General features: G+C 39.2%; 1 long non-coding RNA gene across 2 annotated transcripts in view; it reads right to left on the reverse strand.

Moving 5' to 3' along the window:
- Positions 1 to 5,186, reverse strand: part of LOC112547652 (uncharacterized) — a 106,838-nt gene extending 101,652 nt beyond the window's left edge. Inside the window, exon 1 of one of the 2 annotated variants that reach the window (XR_012904890.1) lies at positions 4,764 to 5,186. This is a non-coding gene — a long non-coding RNA (uncharacterized LOC112547652). The remainder of the gene's footprint in view (positions 1 to 4,763) is intronic. The other variant, XR_012904889.1, reaches the window with a different exon arrangement.
- Positions 5,187 to 21,719: the final 16,533 nt, after the last annotated feature.

Raw genomic sequence — 21,719 nt, forward strand, 5'->3', positions numbered from 1 at the left:
AATAGCTTTTAAATACATTAAGGGCTATTATGAAAAAGAAAGTGATCAATTGTTTTCCTTGTTTAATCAAGGTTAGGACAAGATGTAATTGGCCTTGATTTCAGTAAAGAAGATTAGGTTGGAAAGTTTTCCATAATATCTAACTATAAACTTAGTTAAATTCTGGAATAGGCTTTGAAGGGAGGCTTTGGAATCCCTTTTACAGGAAGTGTTGAAAAACAGGTTAAACAAACACCTGTCAGGAATAAACTAGGTATATTTAATCCTATTTCAACACAGAGGAATAAACTACATGATCTCTTGAGATCCTTTCCAGTCCTACATTTCTAGGATTCACTGATCTGACAAACGCCACTATACACACCGTAATCTGGTAATTTTGACAAGAATATAATGCCTTAGTAGAAATGACTCATTTCTAATAGAGAAGCAACACTTAAGATGATGGCATGAGTCACTGGAAAGCACTATTGGGGTATTTTCGACGCTGGCATGAGCTGTAACTCACTGCTTTTGAGGATTTATAACCTGCTGAGAGATTAGACAATGATGAAAGCATTTGAAGTTTGTCTGGATATTAGATATAACTCATTAATTCTGAACTGGTATTTGACTTAATGATCTTTTTTTAGGAAATCTCCTTGGTTTGAATTTTTCAGATAAGTTCTTCAGTACTGTAATGTAAGTTTATTGGCACTGAAATAGAAGTCTCTCTTCTTCTTTAAATTCAGATGGGCCAGATATCAAGAGAACATCTCTCAGTGGACAAAAAAAGGCAACTATATTTCTGGCAAAACAAGACAACAATAAATCTTTCTCTTTGTGCACAATCCCCTTCTCAACACTACTAACCTCTAATCACTTGTGTTAAGGATCTCTGCAGATTTGTACTCTCTTCAGAGACCCTACTGAGACCTGACTAAAAAGTGACCTTACAAGCAGTGCAGCTGTGCATCTTTACTTATTTTCCAATCAAATCAAACATCCTTCAGTTAGCTCCCTGGACATATGGTGCAGCCATCTGTAAAAACAACAGTTTTCCCCAGTATGATGACTGGGATGGATTAGTTTGGTCCTGGCAATAAATGGGCAAACTGAGATGAATATTTAGTTGCCCCGTTAAAAGAATTCATAATTCAAATGGTTGCTGTACAGTTCTCTATAGGGAATTTGGAAAAAGCTCATGAACAAAACAGCTATTGGGAAACAGTAAATGGAAATCACTGCATCAGCTGTCAAATCTTTGTTCTTTCCTCTGCTTTACCTTTGGGCTACCCAGACTCTTTGTCTTTGTGCTAATGGTAGCGAGAGAAAAAAAATATCCCCAAAGACTTCATGTATGCCTCTGAATTTAGCCTCGAGGAAAAAAAAATTAACCTTTCACCATTATAGGCCACAAATTAGTGCTCCCACTTCCAGGAGCCAGTACAGTACTACATTGTTATAATGGCCTCGTTTAGTCCTCATATGTTCTGTTAATCTGCTTAAACCAAGAAGTTCTTTCATCCCAAATAAAAATAACTACAGAACATGTGACAGTCCCTGGGCTAGGGAGACTAGATAATATAGCTAAATTAATAGACTTAAAAATAGAAAATGAAGTTGTGAGGACCCATAATTACAAACCTAGGAACAAACCAAACTTGTTTGGCCCCTTGTGCATTAGAGAATGCCCCTTTGATTTCTAGCACTAACAGTCCTCTTAAATATGTGTCTTTGGCAGATTTTTTTGGTCTACAAAGAAACAATGAACTATCTGTTACAGCAAGGTAAACCATCAAGGGCAGACAGACCCAATTCAGTTTGAGGGTTTCTTAAGTAAGCTGCCACAGAACAAGTAAGCATTCCCATTTCCAATCATTGTTAGTAAGGGTTTGCACTTTGTGCCTATTACATGAATGGTACTTAGGACTATGTTTTATACTAACATAAGCCAAGAGGACAATCTATAAAGGGATGGAAGGGGATAGTGGATGTAATTATGTTATAATGGTACCTCACTAGGGCCCCAGTTCAGCAAAACACTTGTGTCCCATTGAAGTCAATGAGATTTAAGCCTGAGCATAAACATAAGCAAGTGCTGACTCTAGTTTAAAGTCTCTCTAGAGAAGAGACTGTACTATATGGGGCTTGCACTTTCAGAAAAATATTAACAAACTTATCAGAGAGCGAAGCTTTTGTAAGATGAGAACTCATCAAAAAGCACCCGTGATGTTGGGAACTTCTCAGGGCAGTTTGAGTTGTGGTGGTAGCAATGGTATTTGTGGTGCAAAGGAGCAATGAAGTAAAGAACCAATAGGAAGATACAGCTGTCTCTCCAATGCAATATCTGGATATTCCTAATAGCAGTGAAACATTCCTAATGAAAGCATTCTTGTGCCTTTTCTTTTTTAAACTGAGCCATCAAAACTCTGAAATTCTAAAGCGCTTATTAAAAATATGGCAATGTATCAGTCAATGTGATTTGACTCTAAATCCAGAATACTGACCGGAGATCAATTAGCCTTTATACTTTTTGCCAAAAGGATTCTCAAGCAGCTGAAAAGCTAATAAATATATTTTCATTCCTTTCTGTACAGAGTATCTGACCTTGAGTTTTCCAGGGAAGAACAGGCTCAATAATCTCTCTACTAAAAACTATTTTGATTGGGATAATCTTGGACTTGAGTTTGTTAGGTGACCTGCCACTGTGATTTTTCTTTAACAGGAGAGGTTAAAGATTCAATAGTAAGAGATTGGTGTACAGAGCTGACTTGAGTAAAGGCTGGCTATAAACTGTTTGACTATAGGTTTCCAGCAGCTGTCCTTTCTGAAGGAGGAATGACCAAACCACCAGCTCAGGATCAGTGAAGCATGAATATGAACAATACACCCACCTTTGCGCACACATCCTTCAGCTGATTAGTACTTAGGTCTCATCACTCAACCAGGAATCCAGCTGAGTATTTCCAATAAAATCGTAAACTGAAAAAATCTGTCCCATCAAATTATTTTAAACTCAATATGTTCAAGTCTGTTACATTTCCAGAGTGCACTTTTCACAGGCTTATGTTAAAACATTAATATGCAAAACCTGATTGCCAAAACTAACCTTTATAGTTATAACTGATGCAATGTGACCATTAAAGTGTTGTCACATGTAAAAATAGTTATTTTCTGTATCAAAGAAATGTAATTCATTCTCTTTAGCAAACTTTTAATGACAGTTTCCTGATACTCTGTATTACAAACATAAGAAAGGCAATTTCTGAAAATAGTGATGAATTAGCTGGAGAACTGATGTTACCTAGCAGAAAATAATGAGGAGGGCACAAAAGTTAGTAGGTACCCCATCAAGGGAAGTATTGAAGAACTTCCAAGATATAAGATAATACAACACACAGAACTTTCTGATCTCTATTTTCCTTCACCTGTTCGGGTCCTTGTTTATCTCAAAGAGAAATGAAATGCCACATTTCCAGTAAGCATCTTTTCATAATGTAAATATATGTAAATTAGTCTCACTTTAAACAGCAATGCCACTTTTATTTGCTGCATTACCTTGGAAGAACATGAGGATGGTCTCATGAAAAGTTGGAACCCCTATGTGAGCAGAGTCTGAAAATAGGTAATGTCATATCACTCTCTCAAGTTAATTGAGAGATTCTGTTTATGAAAGCTAGTACGTCTTAAGCAAAAGAAATAACTAATATCCACAATGGATCCAGATAATACAGAAATAAAGTATTATCACAAAATAAGTAACAAAGCTATCTCACGCATCACAACAGACTCCAGCTCTGAAAATCATGGGGTTTGAACAGAAACAGACAGAAATCCAAACACAGCCAGCTTGTAATTCAGAATATTGAATACAAACAAGTGTTTATAAGCAATCTATAGAGCAAGAATTAATTACAAAAAAAAATTGTTTGGAATTTTAAAAATGATGTCTTGGTGACTTCTATTTATAAAACCTCCTGTCTTTCAAAGTTTTATCACTACCTCATAAAAACCTTATAAACGTTCTACAGAGGAGCAGCCTGTGTACTGTATATATGTTTATACATTTTCTGTCGGTATATAGCATTTCTAGCTTTATATTCCCTTGGTTTTTATTAGTATGGACCTTTGCATAGTCCTTTTTTTCCTTTATGAGGTGAGCTATCTGCTAGTTTATTCCTCCTTAATTGATGACAATAGCAATAAATTAAATCCCTCTGAAAGACTTGATTTTTCAATCAAAGCTCACAAACATGAGAAAAGAGGAAAGAAATGAAAATATAAATAATTTACATATATTCAATGTTACATAAACATGTACATGTATTAATAAGTATGAAGTATTAAAATATATCTGTTTGTTCCCTGCTCTGAGTCTGCTACCGCATCCTGTCTTCTAGTCTAGTGCTGTTATACAAATGCTTAACTTTATGCTTTGTGCATTTTCCAGTGGAGGTGCGGGCCTACACACAGTGCATAAATTGTAGCTCATATGTAAGTTTTTTCAAGACCTGTGCTGGCTTTAACTATAATTTCTTTAGGGACAAGGAGTCTTCATTTTTGAGTTTTGTACAAGTACAGCATTGGAGCTTACAAATAACAAACAACAAATTATTTGGAGATGATTAGATCACAAAAAAAGGATCATAACTTACAGTGACAAAAAAAGAGCAAATAAAATTCTAGGGAACAAATAACCCATTTTTCACACAAATGTTCCTAGGGAGAAAAAGAGAGACATGAAGAAGACTATTTTAAAAGTATTTCAGAAGCTTACTTACCAGTATTTCTCTCAAAAAGGGGAAAAACTTGATTCAAAAATGCAGATATTACAGGGGCTCTGACTCAAGCTCCAAAGTTGTTGTGGAGGAAGATTATTGTTAGTGGACTAATTTCACTTGATTTTGCACAGGTGCGGGTGGGCCTTCCAAAATCTCTAAGTATGAGGCTCAGAGTCAAACACCATTTGTGCCAGAAATAAACACCTGTTCAAAGTGGAGTTGTTCCAGCAGGATATGAACTATTGGAGAAAGTATCTGCAGTAACTTTAAAACTAAATACCTATACTGCCTTAACCCTAGAAAATATTCTCTGGGGGTGAGAAGAAACAACTTTGTCCTCAATCAGACTTTTGGTATCTCTCAAATCTGTCAATTACCAATGAAATGTAATAAGGTACTTTCTAAATGCACTCTGATCTGGTGCTCTGCACAAATGGGGGCGTGTCCACATTTTCTCCCAGGTTTATTTCTGAAGCTGGAAGTAGTTGTTACTTCTTTGTGTCAATTTTCCAATTTCCCATCTGAAAAATGTGGTTGGTAGTATTCACCCACACAGACTCCTTTCTTTGACAGATTGGTATATTTAAATTGGCATCTCCTGAAGGCAAGGACTCTCCCTTATTATACATGTGTGTAGCATCTAGTGCAATGAGGCCAAATGCTCAGATTCAGGGTGTACTGCAGTGGAAATCAATCAACCAACCAACCAACCCACCCACCAGTTTCCCCACACAGGATCTTTAAGACTGAGCAAGAGTTTGTACTATGGAAGAATACTTTTTAGAAAGTATATTTCCTGGTCCTTGTAATACCACCCTGAAGCATTTATTATACCCTCAAAAATGCTGCTTGTGTATTAAGATGTAAAACTAGCAATCCTTAAACATTGATTTGCTTGTAGGTGCTCTTTCACTAACCAAAACAGTCCTTTTTATAAAAAATATAAATAAAAAGAACGATTTTATATATATATTAACACTTAGAGAGTGAAATTCAGTTCTAAGTCTTAATGGTAATTGTATCAACTATTATTTTTCCCCAGCTGAATTCAAAATGCAACTTTCAGACACCTAGGCTGTGTCTACATTGGCACCCTTTTCCGGAAAAGGGATGCTAATGAGACACTTCGGAATTGCAAATGCCGCGGGGATTTAAATTTTCCCCGCGGCATTTGCATGAACATGGCTGCCACTTTTTTCCGGCTCAGGGCTTTGCCGGAAAAAAGCGCCAGTCTAGACAGGTGCTCAGGAATAAGGGATCTTCCAGAAAAGGCTTTATTTTCCGAAAGATCCCTGTCTAGACTGGCGCTTTTTTCCGGCAAAGCCCCAAGCCGGAAAAAAGCGGCAGCCATGTTCATGCAAATGCCGCGGGGAAAATGTAAATCCCCGCAGCATTTGCAATTCTGAAGTGTCTCATTGGCACCCTTTTCTGGAAAAGGGATGCTAATGTAGACACAGCCCTATACTTATTTAAATTACCTCTTCTGACTGTTATAGTGTTAAGTGAAATAACGAACAACTCTAGGAGACATTGAAATATGTGAAATCAGGTCCAACTAGAGATTTCTGTAACGAGAAGTGATGTTTAGCTCAAAGGGCATATCAAACCAGTTTCCCTATGAATTTCTTTAATGCCAGGAGGAATAACTTCTTCCCATAGATTCCCAGGGCCAGGCCAGAAAGTGACCTTCATTCAAAGTTTCATGCTGCCAAAGGGAGAATGAAGCCAGCAGTGGCCTCTCCATTAAGATCTCTGCTATTGTACTCCAAAGACTGCAGCTGCCAGTGGGAGCAGGAGGGCCTCCTGAGGCCTACATCACTGTTAGCACATGGCAGCTTGTTTCCTTTATGAAGAAAGGCAAAATATGGAAGCACAGAGCTAGGTGTAGCATTGTCTCTTTTTTTTCACATCAACCTTTCTATCAACTAATCAGAATAAATCTGGGTGACATTAATAGCTACAGAAGACTCATCCTATCTAGACTGGAATTCTTGTCAGAGCTGACTCACTTGGCTGATCCTGATTTCTTGTCACAGAAAGGCTCCCAGTTGAAATGGGCAACAGTAAATTAAAGTGAGCTGCACAACAAAACTAGACTTTATTTAATCTACATGAGTTTCTGTTTCATAGAGCATCTTTAATATAGCATTATGAGTACCATCTGTTGTCTATTGCAGCTGAACTGTAAGCAGGGAAGATGGTAGGAGGCAGGTGGACTATGCAGAGCAGGAAAATTGTGGCTTACTATTAAACAGTATACTGAAGTAGCCTATCAGCTTAACCATATTAACTATTGTAACGCTAGCCCTCCTGGGGCAAATGCCAGTACGATGCCAATTCTGTAAATAATCTGGCCATAGTATAATAAAATACCTGACCTGGAAAAAATGCAATAGCTTTACTAAGGAGCTGTATAAACAATTATCATGATTAAAAGCAAAACAGCAAATCTGTGATTTCCCCCAAGCAGTAGCATAAGAAGGTGGGAGGATAAAATCCAGCACATTAAGAGCAACCATGCATCAAGCCAAATTTCTATTTGGCACTGTAGCAGCTTATGCTGTAGACCGACTACCAATGAAAAGAAAGTCAGCCCTTGGCAAAGGCAACTTCCTAGCATTTCTCTCCTCTGCAAATTTACCCTGTAAGAGACTCATAGCACAGTGTTATCAAAGGAAGTATTTTTAAAGCCATGCCTAAAGGTTCAAAGCACTCACTGCTCATTATAGTTAAGTGTTATGCAACTGAAGCCTTTCCAATACTTTAAATGGTCCCCTCTAAATCTAGGTCTTCACTAAATATTACGTACAATTCCTGTTTTACACAGCAGTAAATTGCAGGTCTTTGTCCTCGTGCCAATTACCTATTATGATTTGAGAAACTATAGTTTGGGGAAATTAGGTGCTGGCACAGATGACAAGTTGTAAAAGTAGAAAGCAGCCAACTTAAAGCGTGTTGTTTACAGAAAAAGATAGTATGAGACATGACAAATAATGACCAGATCCTACTAGTGTGAGGTCTCACTGGCTTCACTGCAGCTACATTCAAAAGTAAAATAAGCAGGATTGTCACCTTTTTTCTTAACTTTGTTGTCATGGTATTTAAAGAAAGGAGAATGTCCCAAAGAGAGTAAAACAAAACAGCAGAATGTTATCCTTTCATAACTGTTTATTTTTATCAGTAAAATATGATAAGCAAAGACTATAATAGGGTTCAAAAAAGATTAATTCATAGAAGATAGGTCTAATGACTGCTATTAGGCAGGATAGGCAGGGATGCAAAACCATATTCTGAAGTGTCCCCAGCCTCCGTTTCTGAGGAGCTGGGAATGGGTGACAGATGATGGATTATTTGGTGGTTACCTGTTCTGCTCATTCCCCCAGAAGCACCTGGCTATAGCCACTGTTAGACATCATGATACTGGATGGGCCATTATTCTGACTCAGTATGGCCATTCTTATGTTCTTATGGGTGGGTACAATGTGGAAAAAAAAGAAAAAAATGAAAATATGGAAACTAAAAATTCCTTCCCACAATATAAAAAATTCTTGCTCACAGATCAAGCTAAGAGCGAGCCTGCTGAAGCTACATGTTAGACAGCCCTTCCGAGCTGGTAACTTCAGGATCTGCAGTTGTTTTTATTGAGGCTTTTTTGTGGGGATTAATTAGTTTCAAACCAATTACTTTGCAATACATTCTAGCAAGGTATGCGGAGCTCTTACATTTATTGGGCACTTCTTATTTCATATCATTGAAAGAAAAAAAGATAAAAAGCAATCTAGAAAGGGTGATTTTACCAGCTAAGGAACTGACGTAGCATTAACATATCTCAACTACAGCATCTGTAAAACTTGGTCTCTGAATTTTTGAGGGTGTAGAATGATACTGGAAATGGTTTAACAACATGCCACTTCTGGCAGTGATCATAACAGATACCTGCTTTTTTTCTTCATAAGCTAAGTAGAGTCAGTCATGGCCACTACAACAAATAGATGGGAGATCGCCAAGTTAAAAACACAGGTTCTGTAGTGTCTTTGCCTGAGAAAATAGGGTAATATCTTGGGGCACTCTGCTTCTAGGTTCCTGTCTCTCATTTGAAATGTAAACTTGAGGGCTATTGGTGAACAAGATACACTAACTCAGGAGGGAGGATGCAGAGGTATTGTATTCCTGGCCTGCTTGAGTACAGGTCAGTGTCTTGGTGCAATTTAAAGTAGCTTGGAAAATACCAGTAGCCCCCAAAAGCCAATTCAGTACCTTGGATCAGCACTTCTCTGAAAGACTTGGGCATAGGTCCTGGCCATGAATTGTCATTAAAGATGCCATTGCATTTGGTAGTTTCAGTATCTTGACAAAGCTCCAGTTCAGGTAGCTACAATCTGCATATTCATTTTGCTAAATGGATACAGTGTTCTTTGCCTTTTTAGAAAAAGTGTTAATTAAGATAAGTTAGATGTATTCAAGTCAAAAGAGTCTGATGAAATTCATTCAAGGGTACTTAACGAACTAGTGAAGCAGTCTCAGAACCCTTATCTATCACCATAATGAACTTATCAAGGACAGCTGAAGTCCCAGACAACTGGAGAAAGGCAAACCTATTACAGGTTGAACCTCTTTAGATCTGACCTTTAGATCTTTGGCACCCTCGAAATCTGACAAGTGCCAAATCAGGGAATTTGACTGCCCATAGGAGGTCAATATTGTCTAGCAGCATTACCAACATTTGCATTGCTTGCTGGGCTCCTAGAAGACATTTAGGAGTAAATTAGAGTTAAATGACAGCACAGAACACCAAGAGTCAGGATTGGTGACTGTAAACAAACTTCATGGGACCACGGGAAACTTAGCCTTTACCTTGATTTTAGTGAGGATTTTTGATACTGTCCCACCTACATTTTCATAAACAAACTAGAGAAGCATGATTTAGGTGAAATTATTAAAAGGGATGTACAGCTCCTAATTATCAATAGTTCACTGTCAGAAGAGAGTTAAATAATTTGAGTACTTTGCACCAACAAGTTCTGTATTTAAAACAAAATTAAGTGAAGTTAAAGCATGGGGAAGCACCCATATACTGAAGACCATTAATCTACAGAACATGAAGAACACTAGACCACAGAGAACCAGGATGGTCTTTTGGATAAGGCAGTGGAGTAGGACACAGGAGATCTCAGTTCAATTCCCAAATCAGTCCCAGACTTCCTGTGATCGTGGTTGAGTCACTTAATCTCTTTCTGTGCCTCTATGCCACAAATATAAATCTATTAAAGGTCATGAGACACTATGGCCATATATGATCATATGTAGATATAAACTCTCCCATTTTGCTTCAACCATGCTATGGAGTAATCCCTTCTTGTGGTGTCAGTAGCTCAGTCTCATGCTAATTTCTGATGATTGTGTGTCATTTAGGAATACCCTATGCTAAAGGCTCATACAGAGCCACTCCACTCAAGGAGACACTGAATATTAGAGGGCACTTTTGAGAATTTGAACTTAATTTTCTGTCTCTCTCACTTGTTCATGTCATGAGTAAGAAAGAAAGAGGATTCAGTTTTAATGGAAAGAATAACTTAAACTCAATGAAAACTTGATGACAAACACTGAAGACGTGACTAATTAAGTCTCAGACTGTGCAGTGGCCCATATAATGGGATTGGTGACCTCATTTCAGAGCAAGTCTACATCTACAAAAAATATGAATACCAGTGGTCTTCAGGCTGGCTGAGAAGATTCCATGTGATCCTTATGTGAGATTGCAGCAGAGAAGAGGATCTCAGTCATGGGTATGGGTACCCTGGAGGGTACGCAGAGGTCTTCCCAGGGCACATCAGCTCATCTAGATATTTTCCTAGTTTTATAACAGGCTACATAAAAATCATTAGCAAACACAGTACAGCCTAACATTTTGTACAAATTACTAGTTTATACAGCTCTATACATTGAAATATAGTGCAATGTTTATATTCCAATCAATTTATTTTATGATTATATAGTAAAAATAAGAAAGTAAGCGATTTTTCAGTTGTAGTGCACTAACACTTTTGTACTTTTCTGTCTGAGTTTGTAAGCAAGAAGTTTTTTAATGAGGTGAAACTTGGCATACCCAAGACAATTCAGACTCCTGAAAGGGTACAGTGATCTGAAAAGGTTGAGAATTGCAGTAGAGGGAAAACCCACCCAAAACCCTTTCCTACCCCTCATGTTGCAAGTAAGAGCTAAACATAAATTCAGATGTTGTGCTCAGGGAAGCAGAGTGTACTGCTCTCTCCCAGATCCCTCAGGTGCACACAGCATCCAAAAGGAAGCATAGATGAGTCTAGATCATTGTTTATCTCTTTTTCCCCACTGTGCATGTAAAAATCCTGTGTGAATTAATAAACTATAGCCTGTACTGCATGCCCGGGAATTGTGGGAGACAACTTAAGTCCTGACTGACATTAACTAAACCTTATTTTAGTTATTTTTGCTGTAGTAAATCAAAAGACTTCCTGTGGGCCTGAGTCTACCATTCTTACTCACATTGAGTAGCTTAACACCTGTCTGAGGGGGAGTATTCAGTGTGAGTAAGGAAGGCAAAACCATAAACTGTCTGAGCAACAAACCGCTCATACAAAAAGTATGTTAAAGTGGATTTTGTGCCCAAGATAGGAGCATAGTCTCACCATCCCCTTGGTTTTTTAATGTTTTCCAAGTTCCTCAGTCTGAAGTACTTTTCTCCTTGATCATTAGCAGGAAAAAGGTGGTCTGGACTGTGGGATTCAAAATTGTTTTGCCAGATCAATGTGGCTACTTTACAGTGTTTGGCAATTCATTGCCTTCCTTTGGTATGGAAGAGGCTAGAGAGCTGTCCAGAAATTCACAAGGGCAAAGAAGAGGGCACAAACAGCATTTAGCAAGAAAAACAATTAACACTCTACACAAAAAATGCTGGACTTACTGGCAATAGAAAACTAAAGAATTATAACTGGTTCTAATTACTACGTACACAAAGTTAGGTTTTAGAACTGTAACCAACATACGCTCAAAGTATGAAATTATTTCCAGTTTACTCCTTACAACTGAAAACTCACCTATCATTATAAAGTAAAAACTACAAACATGTCTGCATTCATGAAAATGGGGCTTGGAAATTAAAATTCGATTCTTGGGATAAAATGACCATTACTATATAAGGCCACTGTAGATGTACCTCCCAATTAATTTTCTAGATGAAGTTCCACAGATTCTTCTCTAATATTGAATCTGTGCGCAGTGACAGCTGATGGGAGGTTCAACTGCTCTTGCTAACCCCATTGAAAAAGTTGGGTGAAGGATACCTTTGTGAAAGATGAGGGGTCAAGAAATGTGAAACCTCTGAAACATCTTTTGACCCAAAGCCTGTGAGCTGAACAGCAGTTAACAAACCACAGAAGCCAAGAACCAGAGTAATACATAATAGACATGAAAATGTCATTGTTAGTCTCACCTAAATCCCCTGATAATCCAAAATCAATGCCTGCCTTCTCTTTTCCATTGCCTTATACAATCTTACAGATTTTCACAGCTGCTGCTTCTTTCACTTTCAGGTTCAGAAGCATGCAGAAAAGAAATGATTTGCCACAGAAAAACCTATTCAGATAACTTATGATTCAGAGAATAGTCTATATGATTGTAATTCACATCCATCAGGGACATTGGCAAGTGCAAATGACTGCCACTGTCAGAACAGAACTCTCTGTTCTTTAATTGATCACACTATCTTATATAATTGCAATTAAAAATAATCTGCATAGGTATTCCTCAAAAAAGCTTCAGTTTTTCTATCCTGATGTCTTCAATACCACATGAAATAAATTAAAACCTGGCTAACTGAAATGTCTCAAAAATGTAATTCTAAACAGGGAATCACAATCAAACAGATGTCTTTCTAATGCTGTCCAATGAGGATTGATTCTTAGCCCTATGATATTAAATGTTTTTATCAATGACCTGGAAGGAAATGTAAAACTAGCTCTGATAAAGTTTGCAGAGGGATATGCAGAGAGTGGTAAAGGTAAGGACCAGGACAGGTCACTGACACAGAGTGATCTGGATTGCTTGGTAAACCGGAAGCAAGCAGCCTATATTGTCAAATATAAGTGTATAGCTCTAGAAGAGAAAGAATGTAGGTCATACTTACAGTCTGGGGGACTCTGTCCTGTTAAGTAGCAACTCTGAAAAAGATTTGCAGATCCTGGTGAATAATCTGCTAAATAAGCGCTTGCAGTGCAATGCTGTAACCTAGAGGGCTTGTGTGACCTTGGGTATATAAATAAGAGAATACCAAGTAGAAGTAGGAAAGTTATTCTCTCTATATATTGGTGCAACAGCTGCTAGAATAATGTGTCCAGCTCAGGTGTCCACAATTCAGGAAGGATATTCATATGTTGGAGTGGATTCAGAATAGAGCCCTGAGGATGACTGCAAGATTGGAAAACATGCTTTGCAGTGCTAGACTCAAGGAAAATCATCTATTTACTTTAACAAATAGAAAATTAAGAAGTGACTTGATCACAGTTTATAAGTACCTACATCTCTGATAATGGGCTCCTCAATCCGGCAGACAAAAGTATAATAAGAGCCAGAGGCTGAAAGCTGAAGCAACACATTCAGAATGGAAAGAATTTTCAACACTGAGGAAATTAACTACTGGAACAGCTTAGCAAGGGTTGTGGTGGTTTCTCCATCACTGGCAATATTCTAAAATCAAGACTGGAAGCTTTTCTTCAGGGATGTTTTATAGCATAAGATATACAAAAGGGCTAATTAGGTGATCACAGTGATCCCTTCCAGCTTTATCTATCAAGCTATGCATCTTTTAAAGTAAGTATTTTTAGCCCAGTAACATTCCAGACTATTCCACTTACATGTCTCTCCATTTATAGCTAGATTTTATTGACCGATAAGGTTGTTCTTCTTTCAGTACATAACTTATAATTTATGAATCTATTAACAAGTCATTCAGAATGTAATAAGACATAATTCTTCAACAGAGACTGCTTCTTTTTCAGTATTCTCTCCCTAATTCTCTCATGCTTCCTTTAGGTTTCTGTTTTCTACATTTAATCCTGTTTTCTCTTTTTAATCTCTAAGTGGAACACATTTACGTTAAAGAAATCTAAAATGTCCTGATGTTAATTTACTCTTCAAAGGTATGTGCCACCACATCCTCTCCAGTGCACAATGAGCATGTGAATAGAACAATGCAGAAATGTCAGGGTCAAGTAAAACCCTATAAATACAAAATTGATCTGATGCTCTTAGCAGCAGCCTCCACTATATTAATAAAAACCCAGTGGGAAATTTGCAGCTCTGATTCTAGTCAGCCTCCATATAGCTGAAGTCACCTTTTTTGTTCCAGTTCTATATTTGCAATAAACAAAAATATTTCAAAGAAATGCACTTGTATTCTCCACTGAAGGCAGATGCTGCATTTCTGAAAGTTGGGGAGGTTACAAAAGTAGCTAGGGATAGTGAGAAGAGGCACAGTTTTCTCTGCTAGAAATATAAAATCAACTAACCTTATCAACACCATCTGTTGCATTTATTTTATTAGTCTAATATTAATACCATATCACTCATGTTTTATAAGAATTCCAGGGAAAGGCTCTGAAGAAAGTCTACCTGAAAAAACAAATAGTTTAATATGCCTTCGCATTGAAATAGGGGGTGGAAAGAAGCCTTCAGTGGTCCTTTACAGCTCATCACCAGGATGAGAAGACAGGATATGTTTGGACAACTTATTTGCAATACATTTCAACTTCCCCCATGTGCAGGAGGTTGGAGGAGAAGGCAAGCCCTGCTACGGGCAATGGATACATTCCCATTAATAAAACACACTAATTAAGCTTATGAAGGAAAAATCAAATGCACAAATATGAAGTGGGGGCATGACTGGCTAGATGTTAGTACTGATGAAAAGGATTTGAGGATTAAAGTGGATCATAAATTGAATGAGTCAATAAGATGCAACAGTTGTGAAAAAGGCCAATGGGGTGTACTAGTAAGAGTGTTTTATGTAAGACATGGGAAATAATGGTCTTGCTCTACTCAGCACTGATGAGGCCTCAGCTGCAGTATTGAGTCAAGGGTGGGCTCCATGCTTTAGGTAAGATGTGTACAAATTGGAGAGAGCCAGGAGGAGATCAAAAAAATTATAAAAGATTTTGAAAACCTGACCTATAAGGAAAAGATAAAAAAGTTGGCATGTTTAGTCTTAGAAAAGACGACTGAGAGAGGACATAAGTTGTTCTCTATGGCTAGACTATGGGACTTTATCGGAAAAAGCTACGCAAATTACACTCCGCAATTTGCATCGTTTTTTCGATTGCTTTTGCAGAAGAGGATTTCCGCCATTTGGTCCAGTCTAGATAGGGCCAAATAGCGGAAAAGCCACCTCTTTTGGAGGAGACCTTATGCCTCGTGAAATGAGATATACAGGGCTCCCTGAAAGAGCGTGTTTGCTCTTTCACAAAAAGAAGCAGAAGAGCAAACGTGTTTCTTGGACACGGTGGGGTTTTTGCAGGATACCACTGATAGTCTACCCCGTAGTGTAGATGTAGTCTCTGTCTATTGGAGGTAGGACAAGAAGTTATAGGCTTAATAACTAAACTAAAATTGGTCCACCTCTAAAAGGAATGAAAAAGCTTATCACCACTTAGCTTTAATACTTCATGTTTCAGATTAGGAATTTTTTTCTAACCAAAAGGATAATTAAGTATTGGAATAGACTTCAAAGGGAGGTTGTGGAATCTCATCACTAGTGGTTTTTAAGATAAAGACCTTTCAGGGATTGCCCAGGTACACTTTTTTTGTATCAGTACAAAGGGCTGCACTAATTGTCCTTTTGAGGTCCGTCCCTTCAAGCCCTGAATTTCTATGATTTCCTGCTCGAATTGTAGGAGTGTAAAGTTTTGGCACAAATACTGAGCCCTGCTGATCTAAATTGGTCCACCTCTAAAAGGAACGAAAAAGCTTATTATCACTTAGCTTTAATACTTCAAAAAGCAATAAGTCCTATCTGATGAACTTCAAAAAGTTTTACAGATTGTGATCTGATAAACATCCACAAGCCCTGCTGTGTAGACGCACCCTTTAAAAATAACATCTCCCTATATAATAAAGTCCTCTCATCCCAAACTACATGCAGTCCCCGACTTACGCGGATCCGCACTTACGAACGGGGCTTTTCTCGCCCCGGACCCCCCCCCCCCCAGCAGACCAGGGAGACAGGAGCAAAGCCGCACACGCGGCATCCCGCCGCCTGTGCGGCTTTGCTCGGGGGCAAAGGAGCAAAGCCACACGGGCGGCGGGGTCCCTCCGCCTGTGCGGCTTTGCTCGGGTCTCCCTGGTGTGCTTGGGGGGGAGGGGACGCAGCTAGTGCGCCCTCTCCCCCCCCCCAGCAGACCAGGCTTTTGTTGCGGGTCGCCTCGGGTAGAACAGCTGAGGTACTGCCTGGTTGGTCCTGTGGGAACCTACCGGGCAGCGCCCCAGCTGTTCTGTCCCGTCCCAGGCTCCAGATTCAGCAGCTGTTGAAACTGATCAGGCTGATTCCAGGAAGCTGGGGGCAGAGCAACTCTGCCTCCGGCTTCCTGTAGTCAGCCCCTGGTCAGTTTCAGTGGCAGCAGCTGAATCTGGAGCCAGTTCCAACTTACATACAAATTCAACTTAGGAACAAACCTATAGTCCCCTCCCAAAAGTCCCCCAAAAGTGCATGTGCACATTAAATGAAAGTTAACAGAAAAATCAAACAACAATTTTTATCCTTCAGAAAAGCTTGAAGTTGTTCAGTACAAGTATGGACAAAGTTGTTTGTCAATTGTTATTGTATTGCTATGGATCAACCTATTTTTCAAAAATCTTTAGTCTTGTTTTGTCCCTCTCATTTGTAATCAGTGTAGTCTTTGTTCAGTGTGAGGAAACACCAATTCTGAAACTACCAGACCACACTCTCAGGATAGAGTTCTATAGTTGTTTTGTTTGCTGGTTGGTTGAGGTTTTGCTTTCACAGTCAGCTAGAATAAAAACGATTCAAATAGTTAGGTAAATTAAACATCATTCCATCACTATTTAGCCTCTCTCCAGAATTACAAATAAAGCAGCTCTGTATCGATCCATAGGCACTTTCTCCTCTAGTACCAGTGGGGCCTGTATATAAATTACAGACTGAAAAAGAAAATAAGAATGATCTAGTAAAAATTTTGATGCAATATTATTTGAAATCTTAATATTTATCCTTTGAGCTGCTTTCGTTCTGACCATCTCAAAGTCCTTTATCAGCATTAATTGATTATCTCAAAACACTGAGATGAAATAGGTAAAAAAAATACTCTACCAACATTGAAAACAAAGCATGTGTTATAAGTGACTAGCCCGAGATCACATAGCCAAAGTTGAAAACAGGTCCTTGTAGTGGGGGCCCCATTCTGATTAGAGTGGGGTTAAAAGCAGGCAGGAGGGAGCCTGCGCAAACCCAGACAATCAGAGAGTGGTTTCTTAAAAGCCAATCAAAGGGCAGCTTCCTGAGGCAGCCCTTATATAAGGAGGTCAGCAGTTTCCTGGGAGAAGCACATTAGGTGGAGCAATGCTTGGCAGGTTCAGGGGAGCAGGGAGAGAGAGGCTCCAGACTGATACCTGCCTGGCTGTAGGCCTTGACTCAAGGATCACAGGGGAGTGGCACAGGGAGCGGCACAGGGAGCATGAATAGCAAAGGGTGAGAGAAGGAGGGAAGGATAAGGCCTTTGGGTCGGGACAGAGTCATGGACAGGCCAGGTCTTCCCTTTCCCCTTGAAGTGCATCTATCCACTACAGAGCATGGCCTTCCTATATTGTGGCTTTGCTCTGTGGGGGAGGGGGGGAGGTGCTAGACTTTGGCTGCAATTGGCCGTGGTGGCAGGGGCCGTGGTGACTGAGGACTGCTGATCCCCTTGGAAGGGGGTGCAGATGGAGTGGTGGGCACTGCTGGAGGGCAGCGTCCCAAAGAGGATGCTACAGTCCAGGAAGCAATGTAAGTCCAGATGGTGTAGAAAACAGATTGGACAGGGATGACGGGTGAGACACCAGCCAGAAGGAGATGACTTGCTAAGGATCAAAACTAATTCCAGGAGTGACCAGTAGGAGGCGTCGTGGTAGTGAATCAATCCTGCTTACAGTCCCTATACTCTCAGCTCTGGGTTCTAACCTATATTTCTAATAAAAGCAGAGACAGATATGGGGCACCAAACCGGGGAAGAACTTTGTATTTCAAACACTTGCAGAATTATCTCCAGTTACTATAGACCTTAGGCCAGTCAGTGCTTTTCAGCACATTGGGCTACCCACATTCTCAGCTTATCAGCTGCTGTGTGATCCAAGTCCTTCCATTTCAAATGACATTTTTCAATGTTGTTGATAATCATACAGTTCCATGTCATTCTAGGTCTACCCCTCTTTCCTCTTGTTAAATCAGCACCAGGGCACCACTCTGGGCATCTCAGGTGGCGCAGCACACTCTGGATGACACTGAGGGCTGTCTGTCTCCAGCTCTATCCTTCTGCCTGAGGCCCCACCACTTCCAGGAATGCAAAGCCCCCCCCCCACACGCTTTGCCCAATGATCCAGCATGGCTATCTGTTCCCCTGCTCACCGCTATGCCCAGCCTGAACTACAATGTCAGCTTCCTGCTTACTCTCATCATGCCCACCAACTTGATTGAATTCTTGGGGACCCTAAACACTCTCACGACTTGCCATAATCCTTTCTGACAAATGCCTGTTTCATGTGTGCAACTTTGTTATAACAGTTTCAGCTGTGTTCTGTGGTCTTCTCAGATACCTCTCTCATCACAAATAGCTGACCTCCTTGTACTTTGAGTCTAAATCCAGCCCCTATCCCACTGCAAGTAGAGTTTCTACATTCTTCTCCATTCTCCTCCACAATATCATGTTTTTACTACCATTACTACAGAAACAATGAAGTAATCAAACATGTTACAAATTGTAATATGTTTACTCATTTTCTGACAATTTCTTTTTAAAAAACCAGTTCCTGACATGTCTAATGTAATTTTCTACTTGAAGCTTCCAAGAAATTTGAGGAAGTATGAGAACTGCACTTCCAAAATTTCAGCTGTGCACACCTCCCTAATAATGAAGATACACCTTAGTTATCTGAAACTGATTTTTTTTTAATCTGGGGTGTATTCTGTTTGGCTTTAGATGACATTTTATTTCACTTCCTTGGTTGTTCACAGGATCTTCCTTTCCTAACCTAGAATTAATGCAACCACACAAGCTGCAAGTCTGACATTCATTTTCCATATCTTTCTGAGCACACCTTGTGTCATGCTTGTTTTTATGCCATCATCATTCAAATTCCTATAATGTTATCACACTGAATACAAGCCCAAGAACAGAAATCCACCTCCCATAGATAATTTTTCTTATTGTGAAAAAAAATGCATGCCTCCTCCACGGAACGTGCATGTAATCAGCCTGCACCTGTACAAAAGTTGTTTCTTTCTCCGTGTAAAGGAGATGCAAGCCAAGGAAACAGAAGAGAGAGAACAAAGTGGGCTGGGCACAAACACCATAGTGAGAATGTAATAGAGTATGGAAAAGTAGCTGGACTCCAGAGCAGGTTTACTTTATTTAAATTTTGTATCATGGCCTATCAATATTCAGACAAAATGTTTCCAAGGATGTGTGCCTAAAATTAGGCACCTGTGTTTCTATTTAGACACCTTAGTGTCCTGTGTTTCAGCGATGAAGAATCACAAGTGTTTCTAGAGAGATACATAATCAGAGCAGCAGGTAGTTAAGATTAGATTGATGAAGGCACCTTGACTGCAAGGAAAGGAGGTGGGTGCAACGTAGAGCAGAGGGAAACCTGAATGAATGTGCTGATGATAGAAATAGCAAAGAAAGGATGGATTTAGAGAGATGTGTAGGATTTAGCAATGACCTGAATGTGATACCAAAACAGAATGCCTAGGATTTAAGGAAGGTGGTGGAGAAGGGATAGGTGCAGTTTTATGAAGCTCTGATCCTCTTGTGGGGTGAGAAGACTGCTGTCTTAGTGTTTGGGTCATTTATCCCTCTAGCCAAAAAAAACACATTCATCTTCCCTATGGTGCTGAAAGTTTATAGGCCATAAGATTGTGTTCCAGGCAATTTTATGTAATAGCCCTTCAAGGCTCTGGAGAAATAAAATTATTAGAGATGTTAGGTAGCCAGGCAAAGAAATGGAATTGCATGGAACAAAAGGAATATCAATTTTCCTCATGCTGCCATCTGGTTTGGAGTCTAACTCTTAAATATAATCTTTGACACATCAGACACAAATGCTATCTAATCTAACCCCACCTAAAAATCAAATGAAGGTGTGTAAGTGTAGAATTTTCACCTGCAATTAATTTCAAGTGAAAAATTGTACAACAAAAGGCCAACTAAGGATCTTTGCAAAATTAGGACTTTATGAAGTCAACAGGAACTAGGGTTCTTCAACATCTCTGAAATCAGATTACAGTACTCTCCTTGACCCTGGTTTGTAACAGTGTGTTGGCACTAAGAACAGAGGATGGGAGAGCATCTTTCCTGGTTTCAGGGGGTGGCAGCATCTGGAGTGTAGGCTGCTCCCTAGGTTCTATATTATTTTTACACACACACACACACACACACACACACACACACACACACACACACACAAAGTTTGGGACTGATATCAGTTCCATGTATGGCCATGTTTGAAATCCACTCTCAAGTACTGCTACATAATTGCTGGAATCCAGAAACATATTAAAAGAAAGTGGCTCTTTTTATTGAATATGGTGGATTTGTTGAATTTATGATGGAAAGATTAATAGTCGTGTAGTTCTAAAACTGTACAAAAATATGCAATATTCATACCAGGTTTGCTACAATGAAGATTTCCTATACATAAAGAGCAAACCTCTCCTTCCCCACCATGTACCCCAACAGAATCCATTATGAATTTATAATTGTACGTCACCCTACCAGAAAAAAGGTAATCATTTTGTAGATAGTCTCTCACTTAATAAACAATATCTCTTGGATCAGACACAGACCTCTATTGAACAGATGTCTAGTCTTTGTCAATAAGACTGCACAATGACTAACAGATCTCTCCTGAACATTGCAATGTTTAGAGAATGCCCACAATATCCTGTGGGATAGCGATCATGTATTTTCATGTTATTGCTTTGAAGCACTGGCCTGCACAATTAGCTTGAAAAACCTCTGTTCACTTTGCCTGATGCATTCCCCTCAGTAAACACTTTCTCAGGAGCAATAACAAGTGCCCTACTGCTGCCTACCAATGCACTGATATTTACTTCACACGCTTCACCAGGATCATCAGAAATCTTGTTTTTGCTCCATCGACTGCTTAGCTAATTAGCACTCATTTGACTGATTTTGGCAAACAATCTAGGATTAACTTTTTCAGTTTGACTTCTAGCCCCATCTCTTGTGCAACAGTGGATGCTACAGAGTACAAGTTAAATATTTTATAGTTATTCATGCAATATGAAATTAAAACATGGAAGTCAGAAAGACAAGAAACTCAGCAAAATTCAAAAAATAGATACTTATATGAATACCAAGAATACCCAGAGTTCTCATTATCAGTCATACATTTTATAGAAGTTAAGGGTTGAAGACAATCCTTATTAGAGGTCAGCATGAGATGTGTGTATGAGGCACATTGTCCCGTATCTGCCTGCTGTGGGGTTCTTACACCTTTCCTCGGACACATCTGGTGCCAGCGACTCAGAGAGAATCTGGGATTAGATGGACCTCAGTTATCGTCCAGCATAGCAATGCCTATGTTCCTATCTTTGTCTGGGGAGGGGAGTTATTAAATATCATTTTACTAATTTATTCCCCTTACAAATGTTCAGCTAAATAGCAGTGTGCAATTACAGACAGAGGTTACATG

Source organism: Pelodiscus sinensis, chromosome 6, assembly GCF_049634645.1.
Source record: "Pelodiscus sinensis isolate JC-2024 chromosome 6, ASM4963464v1, whole genome shotgun sequence".
Classification (NCBI taxonomy): domain Eukaryota; kingdom Metazoa; phylum Chordata; order Testudines; family Trionychidae; genus Pelodiscus; species Pelodiscus sinensis.